Raw genomic sequence first — 23,223 nt, forward strand, 5'->3', positions numbered from 1 at the left:
TTAAGCACGTGGAAGATCATCTACAGCATAGTAACAAAAAACAGTACGAACAGATTTCGAATAAGTTCACAGCAATATTACTGTGTAGTGCATATGAGAAAATACGGACATTCAAGGGAGAACAAAGCTCACTTGTTACAATAACTGGTGTTGGCACGCTTCAAGGATGCACAGTACAATTTATAGGATGTTCATGAATGTGACCTACTACGTTACGCACACCAAACTTCGCGCGACATAGATTACATTGACTTCAAGGGAAGCAGTAGGTGGTTGTATAACTTCAAACAGTACTACAAACTGGAGGATGTAAAATAACGAAATTTCAAACAAAGCATGAATTTGACGATGCAGGGCAAATTGTGGAAACGGCCCGAAAATTTGTAGATGAGATTGCAAGACTACACTGGAGTTGCGGTTTGATCTGAAACATTACAGCCAGTTTACACCATGAGAGCAGTCGCTTTAATATTTAAGCCTTCTGCTTCTCTACCTGGCCATGCGTCTGCTAAATTAAATCAGCGTTCTGACAATGGTCGCTATTGCATTGTAGATTATCATTTTTGTCAAAATGTTTAAAAAATTGAATGCTAAGAAAAGCTAATAAATAGATGGTCATGCCATTATTGTACTCAATTTGTGACTGGTTTTTAATGTATACCAACACGGAATTAATATTTTATAAACATGGCACGAGTTTATTGACCGTAAAACAGGACAAATATGTTAAGCGAGATGACAAAGAAATCATGAACTTTAGGCGACACAAATAGAAGCACAAATAATTAGCACTCCACTGGCTGACATTTGTTTCCCAAAGACAAAAGTTCCCCTGTACAATGAATTTACCCTGGCTCAGATTATGGATAATGCAATCTGAAAATAGGTAACGCTGAATAGTCTTTGATGGGTTTATAGTACACAGAAGTGGTTTAAGTTCGCGAAGCTCTTGACGACCCCTTTTTACTAGTCTGGGTATTCTGACATTGGCCTCTCGATATATACACGCTTTACTGTCGTTTCTTGTTAACAATGTCAGGTTATTAGAAAGAATTAGCAGCTTTCACTCAGTCAATACTAGGCAGAAATTCAGTCTGCATCTGGATCGCACTTCCTTAACTCTTGTGCGCCGTATACTGTTGCATCCATTTTCAATAAGCTACCATAAGAATTCAAAAATCTAGCCGTAAACCACGCGCTTTAAAATCGAAACTGAACAGTTTCCTCATCGGTCACATCTGTCGAGGAGTTCTTTGAAAAATTAAGCTGATTCCTATGTTATATTGTTGATTGCGTTTACTGAAACGTATGGCTTGACTTTTTTGGACTCATAAACATTTTATTTCATCTGTTATTACTTTTATGTTGCAATTTCATGTAATGACACGTCCCATGACTAGAGATTTGCTCTTATTTGGTCCTACGAGACTAGACATGTAAATAAATAAATAAAAATGTTGCACTACGTGGGAGCGGCCCAGAAAAATTGGTGGACTGTGATTTTTTTGCCTTATAAAGCTGGAACTGTAATAGTATACCGCTTTCTCTATGCGTAGCGCTGTCTCAGGTGACTTCGTGGCGCAAACGTTGTCAGAGTAGTCATGTGCTCTGCCTGTAATTCGCTATCACGGACACAGAATAGGCAAAGTCGCTGCCAGGTGATCTGTCAGACGGATTACAGTTACTCTCAATTGGAGCCCTGATATACTGGGAGATTCCAGCTTGTGACACTCCCATTCGCCAATCCTGCCATGGACCAGTTTGATTCTCTGATCGGCAGTGTGGACAAGGAAATCAAACATCAAGGCGGCAAACTGATATAAATACGATTGTCCTTGGCACTGCAGTTGACCGAGATGAAGTACGTCCGAACTGTGAGTACAGCTAAGCCTTCACCACAGGCTCGGCAGTGAAGTGCAGTGCCAGAGCGAAGATACTCACAGCACGGATGGCCGAAGCGTAAACCGCTCATAACAAAAGTTAAGAGCGGGCTTTCCTCTCCAGACCGCAGTCTGAATCAGAATTTTTCTCCTCTTCTCACCTTTCCATCAAAACTGCATACATTCGGAAAATGCACCAACGCAAACGCCACCACCACATGATTTTGCGCCAATCACAACCCTCCACAAAGGCCACATGTCTCCTCTAGCTCGTCCGCTGAAGCTCGAACTCAGTCGTAACCAAAGTTAGCAATATTATTTTCTCCAGTGGGGAAGCAACTGATCTCTGCCCCATAAATTTCCATGTGCGGAGGAAAAGACATTACGTTCCAAATTGTGTTTCTACGGCCACTGTTCAGTATGTTTTGAGAGTTTTCGTTTAGCCCTAAATTTAACAACAGATTCATTGCAGAAACCATTTTCTTGATAGGGCGAATGTTACAGTACCTCCGACCAGGTGGCACGGATAAGCTGAGAATAGTGCTTCTCTGTTCCAACACAGGTCATTTCAGTCCCGCCATAAATGTAGCGTTCCATCCTAAATTTCTTCCAAAGGCCTGAGGCTTCCAGAGAAACTCTGCACACAGAAGAGTGGCAGAGAATGGCACCACATTAAAGTGGCATCTAGTGACCATTCCAAGACAGACATGGACACTGACGGATTTGTTCTGTCCTAAAGTAAAGGCTAAAGCTTCCCTACAACTCAGAGGGACTATAGCAAGTGAGGGCTCTGTCGAAAGCGTCCGGTGCAAGGCGAACATGGTAAGTTGTGGACTTTTATAGACTCTTGCTCTGCAGACAATGGGGGCTCATGACACTGATGAAACGTCTTGGATGATGAATTACTTTGTCTCCCGTACTCCTGTCCCTGCTGTGGCCAGAAACGCCTAACAAGTAGATATAGGTAGGCTGTTTGCCGCCTCTTCGGTCGAAAGCTTTGACTGCACACCAGTTCAAGAAATTCTTAGGGCCAGCGTTCTTTCCCCGGTAAGTAATTAGAAATGTTTCTCTCCCTAGCAACTGCATATGGCTTCCAAGCCCCAAATGTCGACTGCAAGGTGTACTGCTGAATAACCAAACCACCTGCTTGTTGTATACTCCAGAAAATAGTACTCGAAGGAGAGATCCCATAAAGTTTCTGCGTGCATTAACACTGTACAGGCTCCCATCAACACCTGCTCATGTCGACATCGTCATGTTTTCTCAAAGAAAATGATGTCTAGGATGTAATGACAACATTGAAGAATAGCACTGAATATGATAATAAGCGAGACAGTGGGTTGTCCTCTCTCATTCCCTCCACATATAGTTTATTTCCACATGGATACCGTCTCACTTCAAAATGGTATAGTGTAATGTAGAACACAGGAAATCACCAAACAGTTTTGAGATCTTTTAATGATAACGTAAGTGAAAGGGCGATTTTACCAACCAAAAACACAAATGAAAAAGCCATGCTATCTTGGCACAATGCTGCAAGAAGAATATATGAGCATTTCTTTGTGCAGTATGTTTCATGAGGACGCTAAGATCGGTCCTACACCACAGTCTTCAAATGAACGATTACTAAGTGGTTAAAAAGCTCTTGCAGAAGTATTTTTACACATTCATACAATTTCTGTGGTCAGAGACGTCTGATGTCCTGAATCAGATTACAATTCTGGGGAGCTCGAACCATTCTCAGCCTCGGTGATTTACCTGTGCTCAGTTGTCCACATGGTTTCAGTCACTCATGATATATAAAGAGACAATAATAATAATTTAAGAAACACACTCACTACCAAAATCTAAACAAGCAAGTAACATGTGTCATCAGGTGTTCTTATTTACGTGATATTGTTTCTACTACCTAAAAGACATTTGCATGTTACGCTTATCAGATAAATTTGCATATATCCATGAAAAATTATCTTTACAAATAGAGCTGTATCAAAGATTAGATCATTTTCACAAGAAAATATACACAATTACATGAAATAAAGAGTTACACAAAACATCGTATCCACAAAGGTCCCTGGGGACTCGTTTACATTTACAAAGTCACATGGATAAAACATGGCACTAGATACATGGGCAAATTGTCTCTGGAGTAGTTGTAGATCTAAGGTGCACGGAGGATGATACAGAGTTAGGGCTGCCTTTCACTCAGCGCCTGATGTAGGTTGTCTCTGGACCCCCATCTTGTCTTTGTCCTTGACAGCATCAAGATGGCAGCTGGGCTGTTGGCAGCGCTCATATGTGTCGTAGGACATGACTGCATGACCAACTCATCTGTATCATGGCCACCACACTCCGCACACTGTCTGTAGAGGGTGTGTCCACCAGGGGTAATCCTCTGGGACTTGTGGTGGCGGCTTATCTGCATGTGTCGTATCAAGGATTATCCTCTTGTCTGGCAGGTCCCATTCACAACTGCTCTGTGGGTGTTGACTGTCTTGTTGTCGGCCATTCGGCACCAGGCGGTCTACAAGGCTCTTGAGAGTGTGGCATGACGTCAATGGCGGACTGCTCTCGTCCAGTGCACCACCTCCATTCATAGTGTTGGGGCATGTAGGCTTATGGCAGCAACGGCGCATTGCTCATTGTGTTACTTAACCGGTGACAAAATTGCCTCCAGTCTTCGTCTAGCAGGATCGCCGCTGTAATGGAATACAAAACGGTAAATTATTTCTCCGCTGTCAACTGACCTTCATCCTCAAAGTGGCTCCATTCTTACTATTGCCTTCCTCTCCCTGAGCCAAATGTATGCCACACCAATGTTACTCGCGCTGTATGTGCTCAAGCTTCATAATATGTATTTCTTCCACACTACTCTCATGGCGCCAGCAAAATTCAAAAGACTTCGAGAAAGGCTTCATGGCAGGACTGGCGATGGCCCACAATCTCAGCAGAATTAGCTGTCCACGCGCCACTCATAACACACCCGAAAATCCAGACAAACATGTGCAGTGGCATGGCTTCAGTCTCGTCACTGTGAGACCGTAGAAAGCAAAGTGAACCCGTGTCTTGGGCAGTGTATAAGATGCTGCGGAAAAGGACGTAAATAATCTCATAGACGATAGTGATATTCTAGAAGATACTTGTAACAGAATTATACAGCTGAATTAGATGTTCATAATACTATCGTTTCTTGACTAATATTCTTGCTCTCCTTTTGAGGTTGTTACTGAGCAATGACAATGTGGTCCATAGACATAATGGCCATTTGTAACACAAGTAAAATGCTTGTTTGACAAAGAGCGTAGCTCATCAACGTGGATGGGTTTTCATGCCACAAGAAAGTGTCAGTTTGTATTATGAGATGTCACCTATGACGAATTTCTTTGATTTTAATGCAGGCAGTGAAAGCATAGATACGATGATGTAGCAACTACGTAACTCATTCGACCATGTTCCAAAAGCCATCATAGGAAAAGCTAGTAAATGGCAATAACAAATATCTCAAATACAGAAATTAAATAAATGGGTAATCTAGACTACGCTAGCAATATCACGTAGCATTTGCTAATTCATTGAAGTTCTATGTGCAAACTGATTGTTTACTCTGACCTCAATGAACTACTATATACGCTTATTCTACAAGTGATTTCACATGAAAGAAATGATTAATTTGTTTTAAGGTCTTATGCGACCAAAGTGCTGATGTCAACGGTCCCTAAGATACATACTATTTAATCTGAGTTACACCAACCTGCGCTAAGGACGACACACGCCCATGCCCGATGGAGGACTCGAACCTCCGACGGGGGGAACCACCCGGGCCGTGACAAGACACCTTAGAACACACGGCTATCCAGGGAGGTAGAAATGATTAATACATACCGCTGTCCGGATACGTCTGATCACCAGAATTAGGCGAAATACCGAGTCTCCAGGCAGAATGGAATAATTCCTACTGCTGACAAATGTGATACTTCAAAAGCATCAGTTTAATTAGTCATTGCTGCAAAATAATACCATAACTTATCTGCCAAAGCAAGGGAAACTGGCAGAACCGATGTCTTGGAATATCAGTTTCTGTTGCGGAGCACTATAGGAAATACACGAGGTAGTACTGACTGTGAGACTTATAGTAGAGATACTGAAAGCTTTTGACGTCTCTGACAGGAGTACAACTCTTTGAAATTTCGGAGGTAGCTGGAATAAGAACCAGGAACGAAATGTCAGTTTCGTCTCATGTAGCAACCATACTGCGGCTATAGGACTCAAACCACGTGGAAGGAAAGTTGTAGTTGACAAAGGAGTGAGATGATGTTGCAGGCTGTTTCTGACGCATTTCAATCGCTAAACTTAGCAAGCTGTGAAGGAATCAAAGGGGGATCCAGGAAATGGAGTTACAGTACACGCATAAGGGGTACGAAACGAAACTGGTGTTTGCCAATGACACTGTATTTCTGTTAGAGACGGCATAAGACTTGGACGAGCAGTTGAACGGCATGGAATGTGTATCTAAAAGAGATGATAAACTGAACGTCAAGGAAAGTACAGAAAGGGAAATGCAATGTAATCGAATTAAATCAGCGGAAGCTGAGAGAAGGAGTCGCTAAAATTGGTAGAAGGATTTTACCGTTTGCGGTAAAAAATAACTGACGGTGGCCAAAGTAAGAAGATAGCATGAAAAGGTATCTGAAACATCTAATATAAATGCGTTAGGAAATATTTTCTGGAAGTATTTGTCTGGGTGCAGCTATGTGTAGTGTGAAACGTGGACGACAAGTACTTGAAACAAAAAGTTTTTGAAATTCCTTTCTATACACTGAGGCGAGAAATATCAAGGACACTGTGTAATATCGTGTCGGAGCTCCTTTCGCCCGGCATAATGCATCACCTCGACATGGCACGGACTCAACAAATCGTAGAAAGTTCCCTGCAGAAATATTGAGTCATCCTGTCTCTGCAACCACCTCTCGATTATGTCCAACATATGTTCTATGTCGGGATATATGGGTTGCCAAATCATTCACTAGACTTGTCCACAATATTCTTCAAACCAACCGCGAACGGTTGTGGCATCGTGACATGACACAGTGCCATCCATATGCATTCAATCTTTGCTTGGGAGCATGAAGTGGGTGACTGGCCGCAAATGGTCTCCAAGAAGCAGAACATAACCATTTGTGGTCAATGTTCACTTCAATTGGACCAGAGGACCCAGTCTGTTCCATGTACTCTTATACGCAGCACACACCATTATGGAGCCGCTCCCAGCATGCACAGCAACTTGTTGACAACTTGGTTCCACGGCTTCATGTGGTCTGACCCACACACGAAACGTACCATCAACTTTCACAAACTGAAATTTTACTCAGCTGACGCGGCCACGGTATCCATCTAGCGTCCAACCGAGATCGTCACGAACTCAAGAGAGGTGGTGCAGGCGATGTCGTGCTGTTTGCAAAGGCATTCACGTCTTTCATCTTCTTCCATACCCATTCACGGCAAATTTCGCCGCACATTCTTAAAGGAATCGCTCCACCTACGTCACAGGTTGATTTTTTATAATATTGCACGCAATGTTGCTTGTCTATTAGCAGTGACAACTGTCAGTAAACGCCGCCGCTCTCGGTGGTCAAGTAAAGGTCGTCATTCACTACATTGTAAATGGTGAGAGGTAATGCCTGAAATTTTTTTCTCAGAACAATATTGACGCTGAGTATCTCGGAATAATGAAAACCCTAACTATTTCAGATACGTTATGTGCCATACATCTAGCTTCAACTCCCGTTCCACGCTGGAACTCTGTCAACGTCTGTACTGCAGCATTAAGCATGTTGCAAATATTTTACATCAGTCACCTGACCACAAGTGCCAGCTCCGCTTTTTTTTTTCTTTATTGTAATTTTAAAACCTTTACAGAAAGGTTGACCGGCAGCAGCCCATCTATGCCGCTCTTCGGCCACAGAAAAAACATACATAAATCAGGAAGACATAGGAACAAACATTCATGGAGAATAAAAACAGGAGACATACGTTCACGGACGTACTGTTTGTATAAAAACGTTCAGCACTGTACACAACGGAGACAGAGAGTTTCACACATGAACGGAAGAGCACTGAAGGAGACACACTGAGTAACTGACAGGAAGACAAACACTAGCACAGTGGCAAAGATCTCTGGCATACAAAAAACACACTGTGCACACGAAAAACCTGGGGGCCTGCCAGAGGTTGTGGTGATGGTAGGAGGGAGGGGGATGGGAAAGGGTGGTGGGTGAGAAGAAGGGAGAGGGAGGGGAGAGGGTAGTGGGGTGTGTGGAAGACTGGGGAGGGAGGTATGGGTGGGAGTGAGTTGGGGGGAAGAAGTGAGGAGGGAGAGAAGGGAAAGAGGGTGCCCTGGAGGAAAAACACAGGAGGGGGAAGGGGAGGATCAAAGCTGGTAGGAGGGGTAGATGGAGGGGACGAGGGCATCATCAGGGAGGGGCACAGCTCCGCCAGTGCACTGTCCTTATATACCTTGTATACGTGGTACTACCGCCATCTGTAGGTCTATACGTGCATGCACGCTGTCCCACGACGTTTGTCACCTCAGCAGAGAAGGAAGCGGAAGTGGATCGAACAAAAAACCTGACTGGAAGGAAAAGAAATGGCATTACTTTACTAAAAGAAGTAATCGGTTGACGAGACATATCTTGGTGCATCACATAATTCTCATCTTCGTAATGATAAGAAGTGTGAGAAGTAAATCCTGCAGACCAAAGCTCGAATACACTAAACAGAATAAATGGCTGTAGGTTGCGTTAGTCATGCAGGGATGAAGAGGCATGCACAGTATATACAAGTATGGAGAGGTGCATCAAACCAGTCTTCGGGCTGATGACCACAAAAACAACAAATGAGTGCAGCAACGGAAATTGTTTTCTTGCTTCATATATATAGTCGTATTGGTATTAGTAGTTTAATGCAGTGGATACTGCATATTCACGATGTCACGAATCCACGCTATTATATACATGTACAAAATACCAACACAGCGTCAATTGACCTATGATGGCTCGAATGCTGACGTTGTAAATGACTAATAACCAGACATGTACAATGGGATTTTTCAGTTCTATGAAATCTGTATCATTTATTTAGCAGTCGATAATAGTTACAACAATAAATGTTTCTCACAACAGGCTGTTGTTTAAAAGACTTTGCGCCCAAAATCTCCAGTAACTAACTAGCAAGCCTTTTGGAATATGAACGGATCAAATTTCTCCCTTGGCAGAGAAAGGATGATTAATACCTCCGTGTTTTCCCGTGCTGTCATGTACAGTTTACAAGGAATAATTATATATATGTGCGGAATTTTTTTTTTCAAAATTATGTCAACAAACACTGACGTTTACAGAATGAAAGACACTATTATTTTCAATAACAGAAAGGTAGAATTTTAAATAACGAGTGCACTTATTTTTCTGCGTCGTCCCTTCTTAGTCGAATCGCAAGCTTTTCTAGTTTTCCCTGGCATTCCGTCCTGGAAGGTCTGAAAAAACATCTGCTACCATAAACTTTTTACAAACATACACTTCAGCTCCGCTGCAGATTGAAAATCTCGTTCTGGAAACATCCCCCAGGCTGTAGCTAAGCCATGTCTCCGCAATATCCTTTCTTTCAGGAGTGCTAGTTCTGCAAGGTTCGCAGGAGAGCTTGTGTAAAGTTTGGAAGGTCGGAGACGAAGTACTGGCAGAAGCAAAGCTGTGGGGAGGGGGCGTGAGTCGTGCTTGGGGAGCTCAGATGATAGAGAAGTTGCCCACGAAAGGCGAAGGTCCCGACACAAAGTTTTAATCTGCCAGAAAGTTTCATATCAGCGCACACTCCTCTGCAGAGTGAAAATTTCCTTCTTATTCTGCTTTGTTTCCTTTATTTTTATCCAGTATTCGTAGTAGTGCAGGAGTCTTACACTTAGGTTGGGGATTATAAATGGTACTGTAGCTCAACACGGATATAACCGCTTTAGTCTTCGCTGCGAAAGAATCTTATACATTAGATCACTTCTTTATGAACTAGAGTGTCGCGTTATTAAAAGCATATCACATTTGTGGGAAGAGTCGTTTACATGTTCATCTACATCTACATAGATACTCTGCAAATCACATTTAAGTGCCTGGCAGAGAGTTCATCGAACCACCTTCACAATTCTCTGTTATTCCAATCTCGAATAGCGCGCGGAAAGAATGAACACCAATATCTTACTGCACGAGCTCTGATTTCCCTTATTTTATCGTTCCTCTCTATGTAGATCGGTGTCAACAAAATATTCTGGCAGTCGGAGGAGAAATTTGGTGATTGGAATTTCGGGATAAGATTCCATCCCAACGAAAAACGCCTTCTTTTAACGAATTCCACCACAAATTCTGTATCATTTCTGTGAGACTGTCTCCCATATTTCGTGATAATACAAAACGTGCTCCCTTTCTTGGAACTTTTTCGATGTACTCCGTGAGTCCTACCTGGTAAGGATCCTACACCACGTACAGTGTTCTAAAAGAGGACGGACTAGCGTTGTGTAGGCAGTCTCCTTAATAGGTCTGTTACATTTTCTAAGTGTTCTACCAATAAAACGCATTCTTTGGTTAGCCTTCCGCACAGCATTTTCTATGTGTTCCTTCCAATTTAAGTTGTTCGTAATTGTAGTACCTAGGTGTTCAGTTGAATTTACGGCTTTTACATTAGACCGATTTATCGTGTAACCGAAGTTTAACAAGTTCCTTTTAGCACTCACGTGGCTGACTTCACACTTTTCGTTATTCAGGCTCAACTGCCACTTTTCGCACCATATACATATTTCTTCTAAATCTTTTTGCAGTTTGTTTTGTTCTACTGATGACTTTATTAGCCGGTAAACGACAGCGTCATCTGAAAACAACAGAAGATTGCTGCTTAGATTGTTTCCCAAATCGTGTATGTAGATAAGGAATAGCAAAGGGCCTATAACACTACCTTGGGGAACGCCAGAAATCACTTCTGTTTTACTCCATCAATTACTACGAACTGTGACCTCTCTGACAGGAAATCACAAATCCAGTCACATAACTGAGACGATCTTCCATAAGCACGCAATTTCGCTACGAGCTGCTTGTGTGTGCCGGCCGAAGTGGCCGAGCGGCTCTAGGCGCTACAAAATGGAACCGCGCCACCGCTACGGTCGCAGGTTCGAATCCTGCCTCGGGCATGGATGTGTGTGATGTCCTTAGGTTAGTTAGGTTTAAGTAGTTCTAAGTTCTAGGGGACTGATGACCTCAGCAGTTAAGTCCCATATTGCTCAGAGCCATTTGAACCAAGCCTGCTTGTGTGGTATAATGTCAAAAGCCTTCCAGTAATCCTGAAATACGGAATCGATCTGAAATCCCTTGTCAATAGCACTCAATACTTCATGTGGATAAAGAGCTGATTGTGTTTCACAGTAACGATGTTTTCTTTACCCATGTTGACTATGTCCCAATAGACAGTTTTCTTCAAGGTAATTCATAATGTTCGAACACAATATATGTTCTAAAATCCTGTGACATATCGACGTTAACGATATGGGCCTGTAATTTAGTGATTTACTCATACTACCTCTCTTGAATAATGGTGTGACCTGTGAAACTTTCCAGTCTTTGGGTACGAATCTTTCGTCGAGCGAACAGTTGTATATGATTTGTTGAGTGGTACTTAAGATAGGTAAATAAATTAGTGAAATCAGTGTGAAGTGAAGTAGAAAGTAGAAAATAAATGAAAAACTTAGTTTAGTTTAGAAGAATTACACACTGGCAAACAGCGGGCAGAACAGCAGAGCAGAAGAGACAATGACCATGAAGCCAGCAAGGACAGAAGAAGCCATCGCCCTCCCCACATAAGCGGACGCTGTCGATTCAGCCGTCAGGGCATCGCCCGACCGGCTCACGTGTTTCTCAATTGTCACATGTGATCAAAGGCCCTCGCCTACATTCCAAGAGCCAATGACCGACGTTAAGAAGATTCTTCGAGAAGCTTTTCAACGTGACAGAAGAGGCAATGACCGTGAAGTCGTTCACCTCCAGTGAACTGAAGTGAATAAATATGCGAGACGCAGTGGGCCCGACAAGAAGAGTAGCAGTAGTTTTCAGTCAGTTTCAGTGCTGAAGACCGTCATGCAAGAAGAGACTACATCATACACAGACGCACTAAGTCCGCTGCTGTAATGGAATAGCAAGCAGCAGCCTCGTCGCCAGAAGACAGAAGTTAGAAGGTATTTAAAGACGGATTTTTACATACCCGGGTGACTCGTGAGGATGGGAAGGAGACGGCCTCACATCAACAGTCACCTGTGAGCTGGAATGAAGATCGAACAGCCGAAGACTGTCGAGCTGGAGTCCGTTGTTCGAGTCAGGGACACTAGCCTTCCCCCACCGGGCCGCTCTGCTGGCCGACGCACAACACTGACACACGCGGCCGCTTAGAGAAGAGAAGAACTGTGACGCCACATCCAAGGTATCACCGATGCAGGACTTCGTTCTCAATAATTAAACTTGCCACGTCACGCTGCGCGTCTCCACTCAACTGGGCGAGACGGCGACACGAGATACACACCACCACGCGTAATCAGACGCCGCTGCTGCTGCAGCAGAAGGCTTCGCAATCGACACAACTGCCGCTCTCCGAGCCAGAACATCCAGTAAGGGAACAGTTGTACAAAACGTTCAATAAAAGATATCTTATGTAAAAATGCTGTTTCATTCTACCTCATGTCCGAGCCAAGGGAGAACCCACCCTGCCCAGCTGTTGTTAAGAGAGAAACATAAATTTATTTAGTATTTTCACCCTAACATATTGCTATAGAATCAAATGCCCTTTACAGTAAGTCTCATCCTGACAATTGACTACCATCAAAAGAGAAAACCCAGTTACATTTAGTATCAGAAGTGTTACAGATTGTTAAGTATGGAGCTAATGCATCAGCATACTCCAAAAGGAATCTGATTGATATACAGTCTGGACCAGAAGACTTAGTTTCATTAAGTGATTTAAGTTGCTTCGCCACTCCGAGGATATTTACTTCTACGTTACTCGTGTTGGCAGCTGTTCTTTATTCGAATTCTGGAATATTTCCTACGTCTTCTTTTCTGTAGCCATTTCGGAAAACTGTGTTTAGTAACTCTGCTTTGGCAGCACTGGCTTCAATAATATCTCCATTGCTATCGCGTAGAGAAGGCATTGATTGTTTCTTGCCGCTAACATAATTCACGTACGACCAGAATCTCTTAGGATTTTCTGGCAGGTTTAGAGACAACGTTTCGTTGTGGAAACTGTTATAGCACCTCGCATTGACGTCCGCGCTAAATTTCGAGCTTCTATAAAATATCGCCAATCTTGGGGCTTTTGTATCTGTTTCAATGTAATACGATTTAAGATACCACAACGTTGTTAACTGATATTACAAAAACCTTGATTTAGCACACATAAATTTTAGACGGCACAGAAGAAGAAGCAGAACGAAGACCTGGTCAAATTGAGGACTTGCCGGCCAATGCTATTCCCCCTGAACCTCAGCCCAGGACAAAAAGTGTGTGAAGGGAGCACAGCTAGAAATATCAGGAGAGGATGACATTGAAGAATACCGGACAGGCTTATGTTGATCGTAATATGACACTGCATAGGGCTAAAAAGTTACGTGAATACAGTCACGCGTGTAGGTGCAAATGTAATGAAAATATTCCACATGAGCAGGGGGAAGTAATATTTAGAGTGAAATTACAATGAAATGAACACCCTTAACTGCTTACAGGCGTTGACAAAAGTCAACGGGGAGATATGGAAATGTGTGCCCCGACCGCGACTCGAACCCGGGATCTCCTCTATTGTAAGTGAGAGGTAAAGGGGTCTAAGTACGTATTGTCTATTATTTGTAACTATCAACTATGTTCAACTATGTTCTACTTACTTATTATCATTGGTAATAAATGTTCGAAACGGTGAAAATCTCATGTCCACTCCCACGAAAACTGTTAAACTCTGACTTACGTTTTCTCAAAACTATTATTTTGTCACTTAGACCCCTTGATCTCTGGGGTTCTCAAATAAAATTTAGTACATTTCTTTACAAGAATCGTTTCACAGTCCTCTGCCACCAGAGGACTTAGACAAATATCACGTAACATGGCAGTGTGTAATGTAAATATGTCATCGCGTGAGGAACAGCGTGTTGTAATCGAGTTTCTAGGCATCTAGACTTGGAGCGCCATTTTTTTCAGCATGACAATGCCTGACCACACACGTGCACAGCGACGGATGCATCGAACCGGTGGCTTGGCTTTGTTGCGGGGTGTTGATAGTCGAACCCGAAATTCCAGGTGGGCGAGCTGAAGCCAGGACCCACTTGCCGTATTTTGTGAGGTGGGCGAGCAAGTTCAGTAGCGCCAGGGGGTGGGACAGAGTGATACAGAGGTTTTCGGAACCGTTTCTTTATTCACATAATTTACTATACTACGATGGGTGCAGCGTAGTGTCGGCGTGCTGCTCTCAATGTTGGCCCGCGAGTCTCTCCAGCTCACAAACTCCTGGTATGCCTACACTGCTGCCCTTTCATCAGGGCTGCTCAGCTGTGAGTCAGCCGTGCCCAGCCAGTCGCCACTCGTCGATGCGTCGCATCTTGTGCCCTGTAGCTGGCTGGTTCAAATGGCTCTGAGCACTATGGGACTCAACTGCTGTGGTCGTAAGTCCCCTAGAACTTAGAACTACTTAAACCTAACGAACCTAAGGACATCACTCACATCCATACCCGAGGCAGGATTCGAACCTGCGACCGTAGCGGCTGTGCGGTTCCAGACTGTAGCGCCTTTAACCGCTCGGCCACTCCGGCCGGCTGCCCTGTAGCTGCTCACGATTCCAGAGACTGCTACAGTCCCTGGTCCTCATCGCCCTCCGCCACATTCGGCATGCTCTGTCCGACCATAGGACGAAGGTGGATGTGCTGGTTACCCGTGGCCCTCGGGCCGCTGCTGCTCCCAGGACAGGACCGGCCTCGAACCCGCGTCCACATGGACGCTGTGCCGCAACTTGCCGCTAGTGGTGCCTTCTGGATGGCAACATCCGCCGCCTCCTCTAGCGCTGCTGCGGCGCTGCCGCGCCCCCCACAGCGTACGCCTCGCCTGGACCCCGGTACACCAGATGGGAAGCAACACGGCCCGTCCTGGAACCGTTGCAGACAACTGTCACTGCCCTCCTGCAGGCAGACGGTGCAATCTCCAAGTACCCAGCTTCCGTTCCGTCCTGACCCGGTGTTGTGTCCTCGGAGGCGGAATACACAAGTACATAGAGATAAAGAACAGGTTACACAGAATATTTACAACGCTGCCAGAATGGTCCCTATAAGCGTAGACCAGCACAGGTCCGTCCCGACTCTCGAATGACCTGTCACACACCTCTAGCTAAAAGTGCCTGACTATTTATACTGCTTTTTCCATTCACTTCCGATGCAGTGTCAGAGAGAGACAGAAACTATGAGAAGGGTAAATTCCCATACGTGAGCCACTTACACATCGCGATCCCGGCTCTGGCGTAGATCCCCGCCTCATACATCGCAATAACTTCGAGCAACGCTGCAGTTCCCTGCCTCGTTGTTTCTTCACACCAAACAAATCATATGTGCAATACGCCGCTACAACTCCACGCCATGTTTACCCTTTCTGGCCTACTGGCTGCCGATTATCACCACACACTGCCAGTGGACCCATACTTCATCACCCAACCGCGCTTTTACTGAATTTTAACAAAATTCCCCTTTTCTACGACTAAAAGTAGTAATAGCGCAGCACACCTCCGACCTTTCAACAAGATTCGTCCCGATCGAAATATAACAGACGTGGTCTGGGGCTGCGTAAACAAACCTTGTTCACAAAACTTATATTCTTCAGAAAAAGATTAATGAGAACATAAAAATATTAACGCTATCCCTATACACTGTTTACACTGATTTCCCATGCCATTGGCAACTGATCTGTTCTCACCTCCTCTACTGGTGCACATTTCCACACTCTCCACAAAGCTATACTCAAGAAAATTAGGAAAACGGCACATCCTGTGGCTGAAATGCTCACTGTCATTATTCTGTCAGTGCGATGCTGTTGTAACATTCGAACGTGTTCTAATACTGTATCAACAACGACAGATACTTCCTGTGCATTAGTAAAGGAATGCAACGTTTCCAAAAACTCTGAGTTTAACGTGGAGTTTATATATGTCAGATTCTGCATTGGTAATATCTCCTGAACCCCTTCCCACTACAAGTCACAACAACATCGTACGATATCCTCAAACATTCCCAATAGTTCACTTTGCCCCTATCGAACTCTCTGATAATAGTCTCCCCCATACAATGAAAAAATTAAGCTAAAACAACAAACAAGAAAAATGCAACTATTATCTGATCCACGAAAACTCACAAAAAACGTATATTATCCCTTGATACAAAACCACAAAATGTAAACATGCCATACAATATTACACATATAACTATTTCTCCCTCCTTGACTGTAACACATACGGAACATTATGCATCCACTGTTGTCCTCTGCTGTGACCTTCTTCTTCCGTTTGCTTTGCCTAGCCTCTGCAATTGGGTCACTTCCTTGTAATTGAGGTAATCTGTCCACCATTCCTTTAAAAGTCTTTACTCTACTTACGTGCACATCGGATGTTTTTGTTGGCAGCTGACCTGGTAGGTACGTGGTACTTCGTCAAGAATTTTTTCGTCTTACCCTTAGGTGCATATGGATTCGTGATCAGTATCCATTGACCTACACTGTATTGCGATAAAGGTCCCAACCGCTTATTCTGTTCCCCCTGCCTTTGCAACGCTTTTTTGAAATTGTCTTATGTACTCACTCCGTTCTCCCATTCGCCTGCAGATGAAATGGACTGGTCCATATTTTTTTAATTCTCAATAGCCAACACAACTGTGTCATTAATTCGGACATGAAGTGCGTTCCCTGATCTTTAATTATGGTATCAGGCACCCCAAGCTTAATTGACCAATTATTGACTAAAGCTCGTGCTACCGTACTTGCCTGTTGGTCTGGCATTGTGACCATGGTTAGAAACCGCGAAAAGTGATCATTTGTAGTTAGAAAGTAACGATTCCTTGCCATTGTTTTGTTTATGGTCCGCAGATATCTAGCCCGATAAACTCAAAAGTTTTTGAATCGTCTGGTAACTGTTGCAATGGAATTATTGCGTGTGTCACATGCGCTCGCTGCGCGCACGGTACACAATTTACTACATACTGTTCCACATCCCTTCTCTGAGTGCGCTACCAAAATCGTTCTGTTATTCATCTTTCCGTTGCTCGACGACCCCCATGGCATGAGAGCACATGATCATGGGCATTCTTTAAGACTTCCTCTTTTAAACTCTTTTGTACCACTACCCATGGTCCACACCTGGTCACACTACATAACAAATTTCCGCCCACAATGAAATGTGGTTGAGTTCTGAAACCCTGGCACTCCTCATCCTCTGCTTGTGCCCTTTGCCATTCCGCGACACTTTCACCCATTACTTCTAATGTGTCTAACTTGCGACTTAATGCATATGCATTCCCGTGTTTATCTCTTGGCTTATGAATTACTCCATAGTCAAACTCACTTCATTTTAGAGCCCACCGTGTCAACTGACAAGAAGGATCCTTGAGTCCCAGCAACCATCTCAATGCTGCATGATCTGTCACGACCTTAAACTTCCTACCATAAAGGTAACAACGAAAATACGTTACTCCATATACTACAGCCAATATTTCCTTTTCCGTTGTGGAATAATTCCGTTCTGTCCTATTTAACTGTCTGGAAGCATACGCCACTGGATGCTCCTGTCCATTCACCATTTGCCCCAGAACACATCCTACTGCGCCATTTGAAGCGTCACGTGAAAAGATGAAGTGTTCTTCAAAATTCGGAAACTCCAACACCAGACCAGAAACTAATCTCATTTTTAATTCATCGAAAGGTCGCTGGCATTCCTCCGTCCACTGAAATTTAACCCTTTTCTTTAAAAGCTTTGTTAGCGGCTCGGCTATTTTAGCAAAATCCTTTACAAATCTACGATAATATGAACATACTCCAATATACGATTGTAATTGCTTCGTTGTACGTGGTGTCGGAAAATTTTGAACTGCCTCTGTTAACCGAGGATCAGTTTGAACCCCTTGTTCACTGATTACATGATCTAAATACTTGACCTGCGTCTATGTAAAATTACATTTTTCTAAACTTCATGTTAACCATGTCAACCACAATCTTCCAAGGACTTCTCTTAAACGCTATACCTGTTCTGATATATTCTTCGAAAATACTGTAATGTCATCAAGTTAGACCATACAAGTGTTTGGTTTCAATCCCCTCAAAATCCCATCTAATAATCGCTGAAAACTTGCCAGTACATTCTACAACCCGAAAGGCAAACGTATATACAGACAGTGTCCCCCAGGAACCGTAGAAGCTGTCTTTGCCCAATCCTCTGGCGCTACTTCCAACTGATGGTATCCACTCCGGAAATCCATCGCTGTAAAATACTTACATTGTATCAGATTGTCCAATGTTTCCATGATATCTGGAATCGGATATGAATCCGAAATGGTTTTCGCGTTCAGAAACCAATAATCACAGTAAAACCTATATTTCCTCGTACCATCCACTGGCGTCTCAGGTACGAGAATTACATTGCTTGAGTGCAGACTATCGCTATGCTCTATGATTCCATCCTGTAGTTGTTGCTCTATAAACTCTTCTAGTAGCAGTTGCATATGACGTGCTACCCTATGTGGTTTCCTAAACACTGATGTATTATCCTCCGTTGGTATGTGATGCTTCGTAATCGATGTAGCCAGTAACCTACCCTCCGTTCCCAATAAACCTCTAAATGTCGATAACAATTCCTCCAACGCGACCCTGTCGTCTCCCTGCAAATGCTGTAATTTTACCCTCAACTGCGCTACATCGAGATTTTGCTTATGGCTCGCCTCTAAGTTCTCCCTATCGAGGTCATCTTCATCAGAAACCCCCAATGTGGCCAATAACTATACTTTCGACAAGCTAAAATCCGCTCTGCCGAAGTTATCTATACTTACAGGGACCCTATAATCTCCTTCCATATAACTTGCGTGAGCTAAACTCCTCCGCACAAAACAGTGAGCATTATCCAACTCGAGAGTGGCTTTAGTATATACAGCGTCTCCTTTGGTAAGTCCGTATTTATCGAAACCCAATGGCGGAGCGGTTCTAGGCGCTTCAGTCTAGGACCGCGCGACCGCCTCGGACGCAGATTCGAACCATACCTCGGGCATGGATGTGTGTAATGTCCATAGGTTAGTTAGATTTAAGTAGTTCTAAGTTCTAGGGAGCTGATGACCTCAGATGTTAAGTCCCAAAGTGCTCAGAGTCATTTGAACCATTTCGAAACCCAGACTACCTTCACTGTACTTGCCAGTATGTTATCCTGCTGATCGACATTTAATGAATCCGTTTGCAGTTTATCTGACGTCACCTTCGCGTTAAGTGCGCCTTGCAAAACATTGTTCCACTGAGTTCCACTCTTTGTTGCCAAAGATCTATTTTCGCACGATGTTTGTTAAGGAAGTCCAGTCCGAGAATCACCAAATACCCCTCACCGACACATGGTAACACCTCTACTTGCTCACTAACCTTAGTCCCTGCGATCAGAAATTGAAGTACAATCTTACCCAAGGCCTCCACTTTCTTTATCCCCCACCCCACGTAACCTATAACGTGGTGGCTCGTGCCTTCTCCTGCTAACCAGGTCTAGACTAATGACAGACACGTGTGCCCCGTGTCAACCAGAATCCTTTGTTCCTTTCCGTTCACCGATCCTAATAAGCAGCATTCCGTCTGTGCACCTACAAGCGCATTACCTAATTTCAGTGGGACCACCCTCCGACGGTTGAAACAGTCCCGTTCTCGTTTAACGGCTGCTGTCGCCGACGTTCTTCCCTAATTTTACTCCCGCATTTCACTGTCCGGTGATCCATTTTCCCACATGGGTAACACCGCAACTGATTCTGACACTACCTCCTAATACGCCCTACCTGGCCACAACCAAAACACCTAATTTCCGCTGCTCCACCCTTTGCTTCGTCACCTAATCTACCTCCTCTAAGTATGTGATAATCCTTAGAGCCGCCGCAAGATCACTGGGATTCTCCATTCGCACCCGACGTGACATCTCCGGCGGTACTCCCCGCAAAAACGCATCTAACGCCCTGTTCTCGGCCTCCTGCAACAGCACTCTATTCGTCTCCCCATTCGGTGACAGTACGAACGTTTGTGCAATTAGCTTTCTAATCCCGTCTGAGAAAACCTCCACAGTCTCATTTCTTCTCATAACTAACGCACCTAATTTTTCCCGAAAAACCTGGTACTATTCTGTTTTTGATACCTCTGGCATAACCCAGCCTGAAGCTTTGCAAACGTCCCCACGTGGTTCAACATTTAATGGTACAGTACATACCACTTGGCACCTCCTATCAAGCGTAACTGCGCCACTTTCAACATTACAACATCCAACCACACATTGGCCTCAGCCATTGTGACAATGTCATTAAGGAATACCGACACATCCTCTGTTCTTTTACCCGAAAAGGGGTTAAATTCCGTGATTGTCGGGTCATTTGGGCTATGACACTCCCCAACCTGCAATTAACTTTCAGCCGATGTCCCTTCCCCTAATTGCAATGCCTCAAATCTCCCCACCAATTCTTCATATTTTTCTTCGTCACTTATCCTTGCCTCCGACAGTACTCGAATTTCCTCAGTTAGATTAGCTACAGCTTCCGCTGTAGTCACTGCCGCAGCCTCCGCTGCTTGCCATGTTTCCATCATTCTTGCTTAGAGTTCTACTGTTAGTATTAATTTCACTCTGCTTCTCCTAAAACTTAGTTCTTGCGGCGAATCATCGCCCATCTACATTTTGAACAATTGTGTGCCAAATCTGTTACAAGTAGAAGAACTCTTTGGCACCCATTTGTACACGGTAACCCGTGACCTGATGGGTTGCAAAAATTACGTCGCTTAGGCGCTATGTCATCATGTCCCCCATTTCCCCTGAATTCAGATAAATCTACAGGCTCCTCTGGCCTTACAAAAGACATCTTCAGAAAGTCCATCCTAATTGACGCTTAACCCCTTAAAACAGAAGAGAATAACACATGATAATTAATCAAACGTTAGAAATCCCCATCGTACTCTTGCGCAGGTGACAGTACTACTTTCCTCCCTGTACTGATATGGACGAACACTTCCCGAACGACAAGAAGTAACAAGAAGTGTACGACCACCCATCACGAACACAGCCAAACACCCCAACTACCGCACTACACAGGCACACGTCAATGCTACTTGCTTGACGTAAGACGTGGGAGTAGAAATCTGGTACCAGCATTGTAACCGGCACCATATCGGGCACCACTGATGTGGGGCGTCGATGGTCGATCACGAGACTCCACATGGCCGAGCTGAAGCCGAGACTCAACACGCCGTATTTGGTCAGGAGGGTGAGCAAGTTCAATAGCGTCAAGGCGTAGTGCAGAGTGATACAGCGGCTTTCGCAAGCGTTTCTTTAGTCACATAATTTGCAGTATTACAATGGTTGTAGTGTAGTGTCGGCGTGCCGCCCGCAGCGTTGTCCCGCGAGTCCAACCAGCTCAGCAACTCCTGGTATTCCGACACCGCTGCTCCGTCATCACGGCCGCTCAGCTGGGAGTGAGCCAGGCCCGCCCAGTCCGCACTCGTCGATTCGTAGCGTCTTGCACCGCGTGGCTGTTCTTGATTCCTGAGACTGCTAGTCCCTGGTCCTCGCTGCCCCCGCCCCATTCGGTATGCTCTGTCCGCCCATGGAACGAATGTGGATTTACTGGTCACCCGTAGCCCTCAGGCCGCCGCTACTCTCAGGACAGGACCGGACTTGAACGACACCTTCCTGGATGCTGTGCCGCAAGTTGCTTCTAGTGGTGCTTGCTGGAAGGCAACACCCGCCGCCGCCTCTGGCGCTGCTGCAGCGCTGCGGCGCCCTCCGCAACGTACGGCTCGCCCGGACCCCGGTATGTCAGGTGGGAAGTGAAAGTGACCCCTCGTGGACGTGCTGCACACCACTGTCACTGCCCTCCTTCAGGCAGTCCGTGTAATCTCCAAGTACCAGGATGCCATTCTGTGCCCCCCCCCCCCCCCCCCCCCCGGTGTTGTGTCCCCAGAAGCACAATACAGCTCGAACAAGTACATAGAAATAAAGAACAGGTTACACAGAATGTTTACAACATCGCAGCCATACTGGTCCCTATATGCGTTGACCAGCACAGGTCCGTCCCGACTCTCGACTGACCTGGCACACACCTCTAGATAAAAGTGCCTGACTATTTATACTGATTTTTCCCTTCACTTCAGACGTAGTGCCAGTGAGAGACAGAAACTGTGCCAGGGGTAGATTCCCTTACGTCAGCCTCTTACACATCGCCCTCCTAGCTCTGGCCTAGTGCCCCCACCTCATACATCGCAACAACTTCAACCAATGCTGCAGTTCCCTACCTCGCTGTTGCTTCACACCAAACAAATCGTACGGGGAATACGCCGCCACAGCTCGACGCCATGTTTACCCTGTCTGGCCTACTGGCTGCCGATTATTACCAGTCACTGCCAGTGGCCCCATATTTCATCGACCAACTTCCCCTTTACTGAATTTTAACAAAATTCCCCATTTCTACAACTAAGACTAATAATACTAGCGCAGCAGCTTCACTGTCGTCGATCATCCTCCATATAATCGTCAAGGTAAGAGTGCTCTTTCAGGTGAGAGTTGTTATCGTCAATAATTAAGCACGAGACACGGTCGTACAGTACGTCATATCAAGGTAACGTAACATTGATTATTTATCACAAACCCGTCATCACTATCATTAAATGTCGGTTAATAGTACATCAATGACATAATACTTCAAGAGATACTACGATAACCAAGACAGAAGAAATTACCATACGCCTAAGTGCTACTAAAACAGATAACTTCGTGGGTTCAGGAGTCGGACGGTGTACATTCGCATCTCGTCACATGAAAATATGTTTTTGTTTTCTCGTGAGAGCGTTGTTAACACATTTGGGAGTTTCTTATGGAAGTAATACAAGTTGGTTCTGCAGTATTCGATTTTTTTTGCGTTTCTGTCTAATTAGAATAAGAAGGGTGAAATAAACATTTAGCGGTTTCCGATTGTGTGGTTAGGCAGGAATCTAAGAAGATAGCTTGAACTGCTGGGAGTGAAACGCGGAGCAGTATCATTCATATT

Source organism: Schistocerca piceifrons, chromosome 7 (assembly GCF_021461385.2).
Source record: "Schistocerca piceifrons isolate TAMUIC-IGC-003096 chromosome 7, iqSchPice1.1, whole genome shotgun sequence".
NCBI lineage: Eukaryota > Metazoa > Arthropoda > Insecta > Orthoptera > Acrididae > Schistocerca > Schistocerca piceifrons.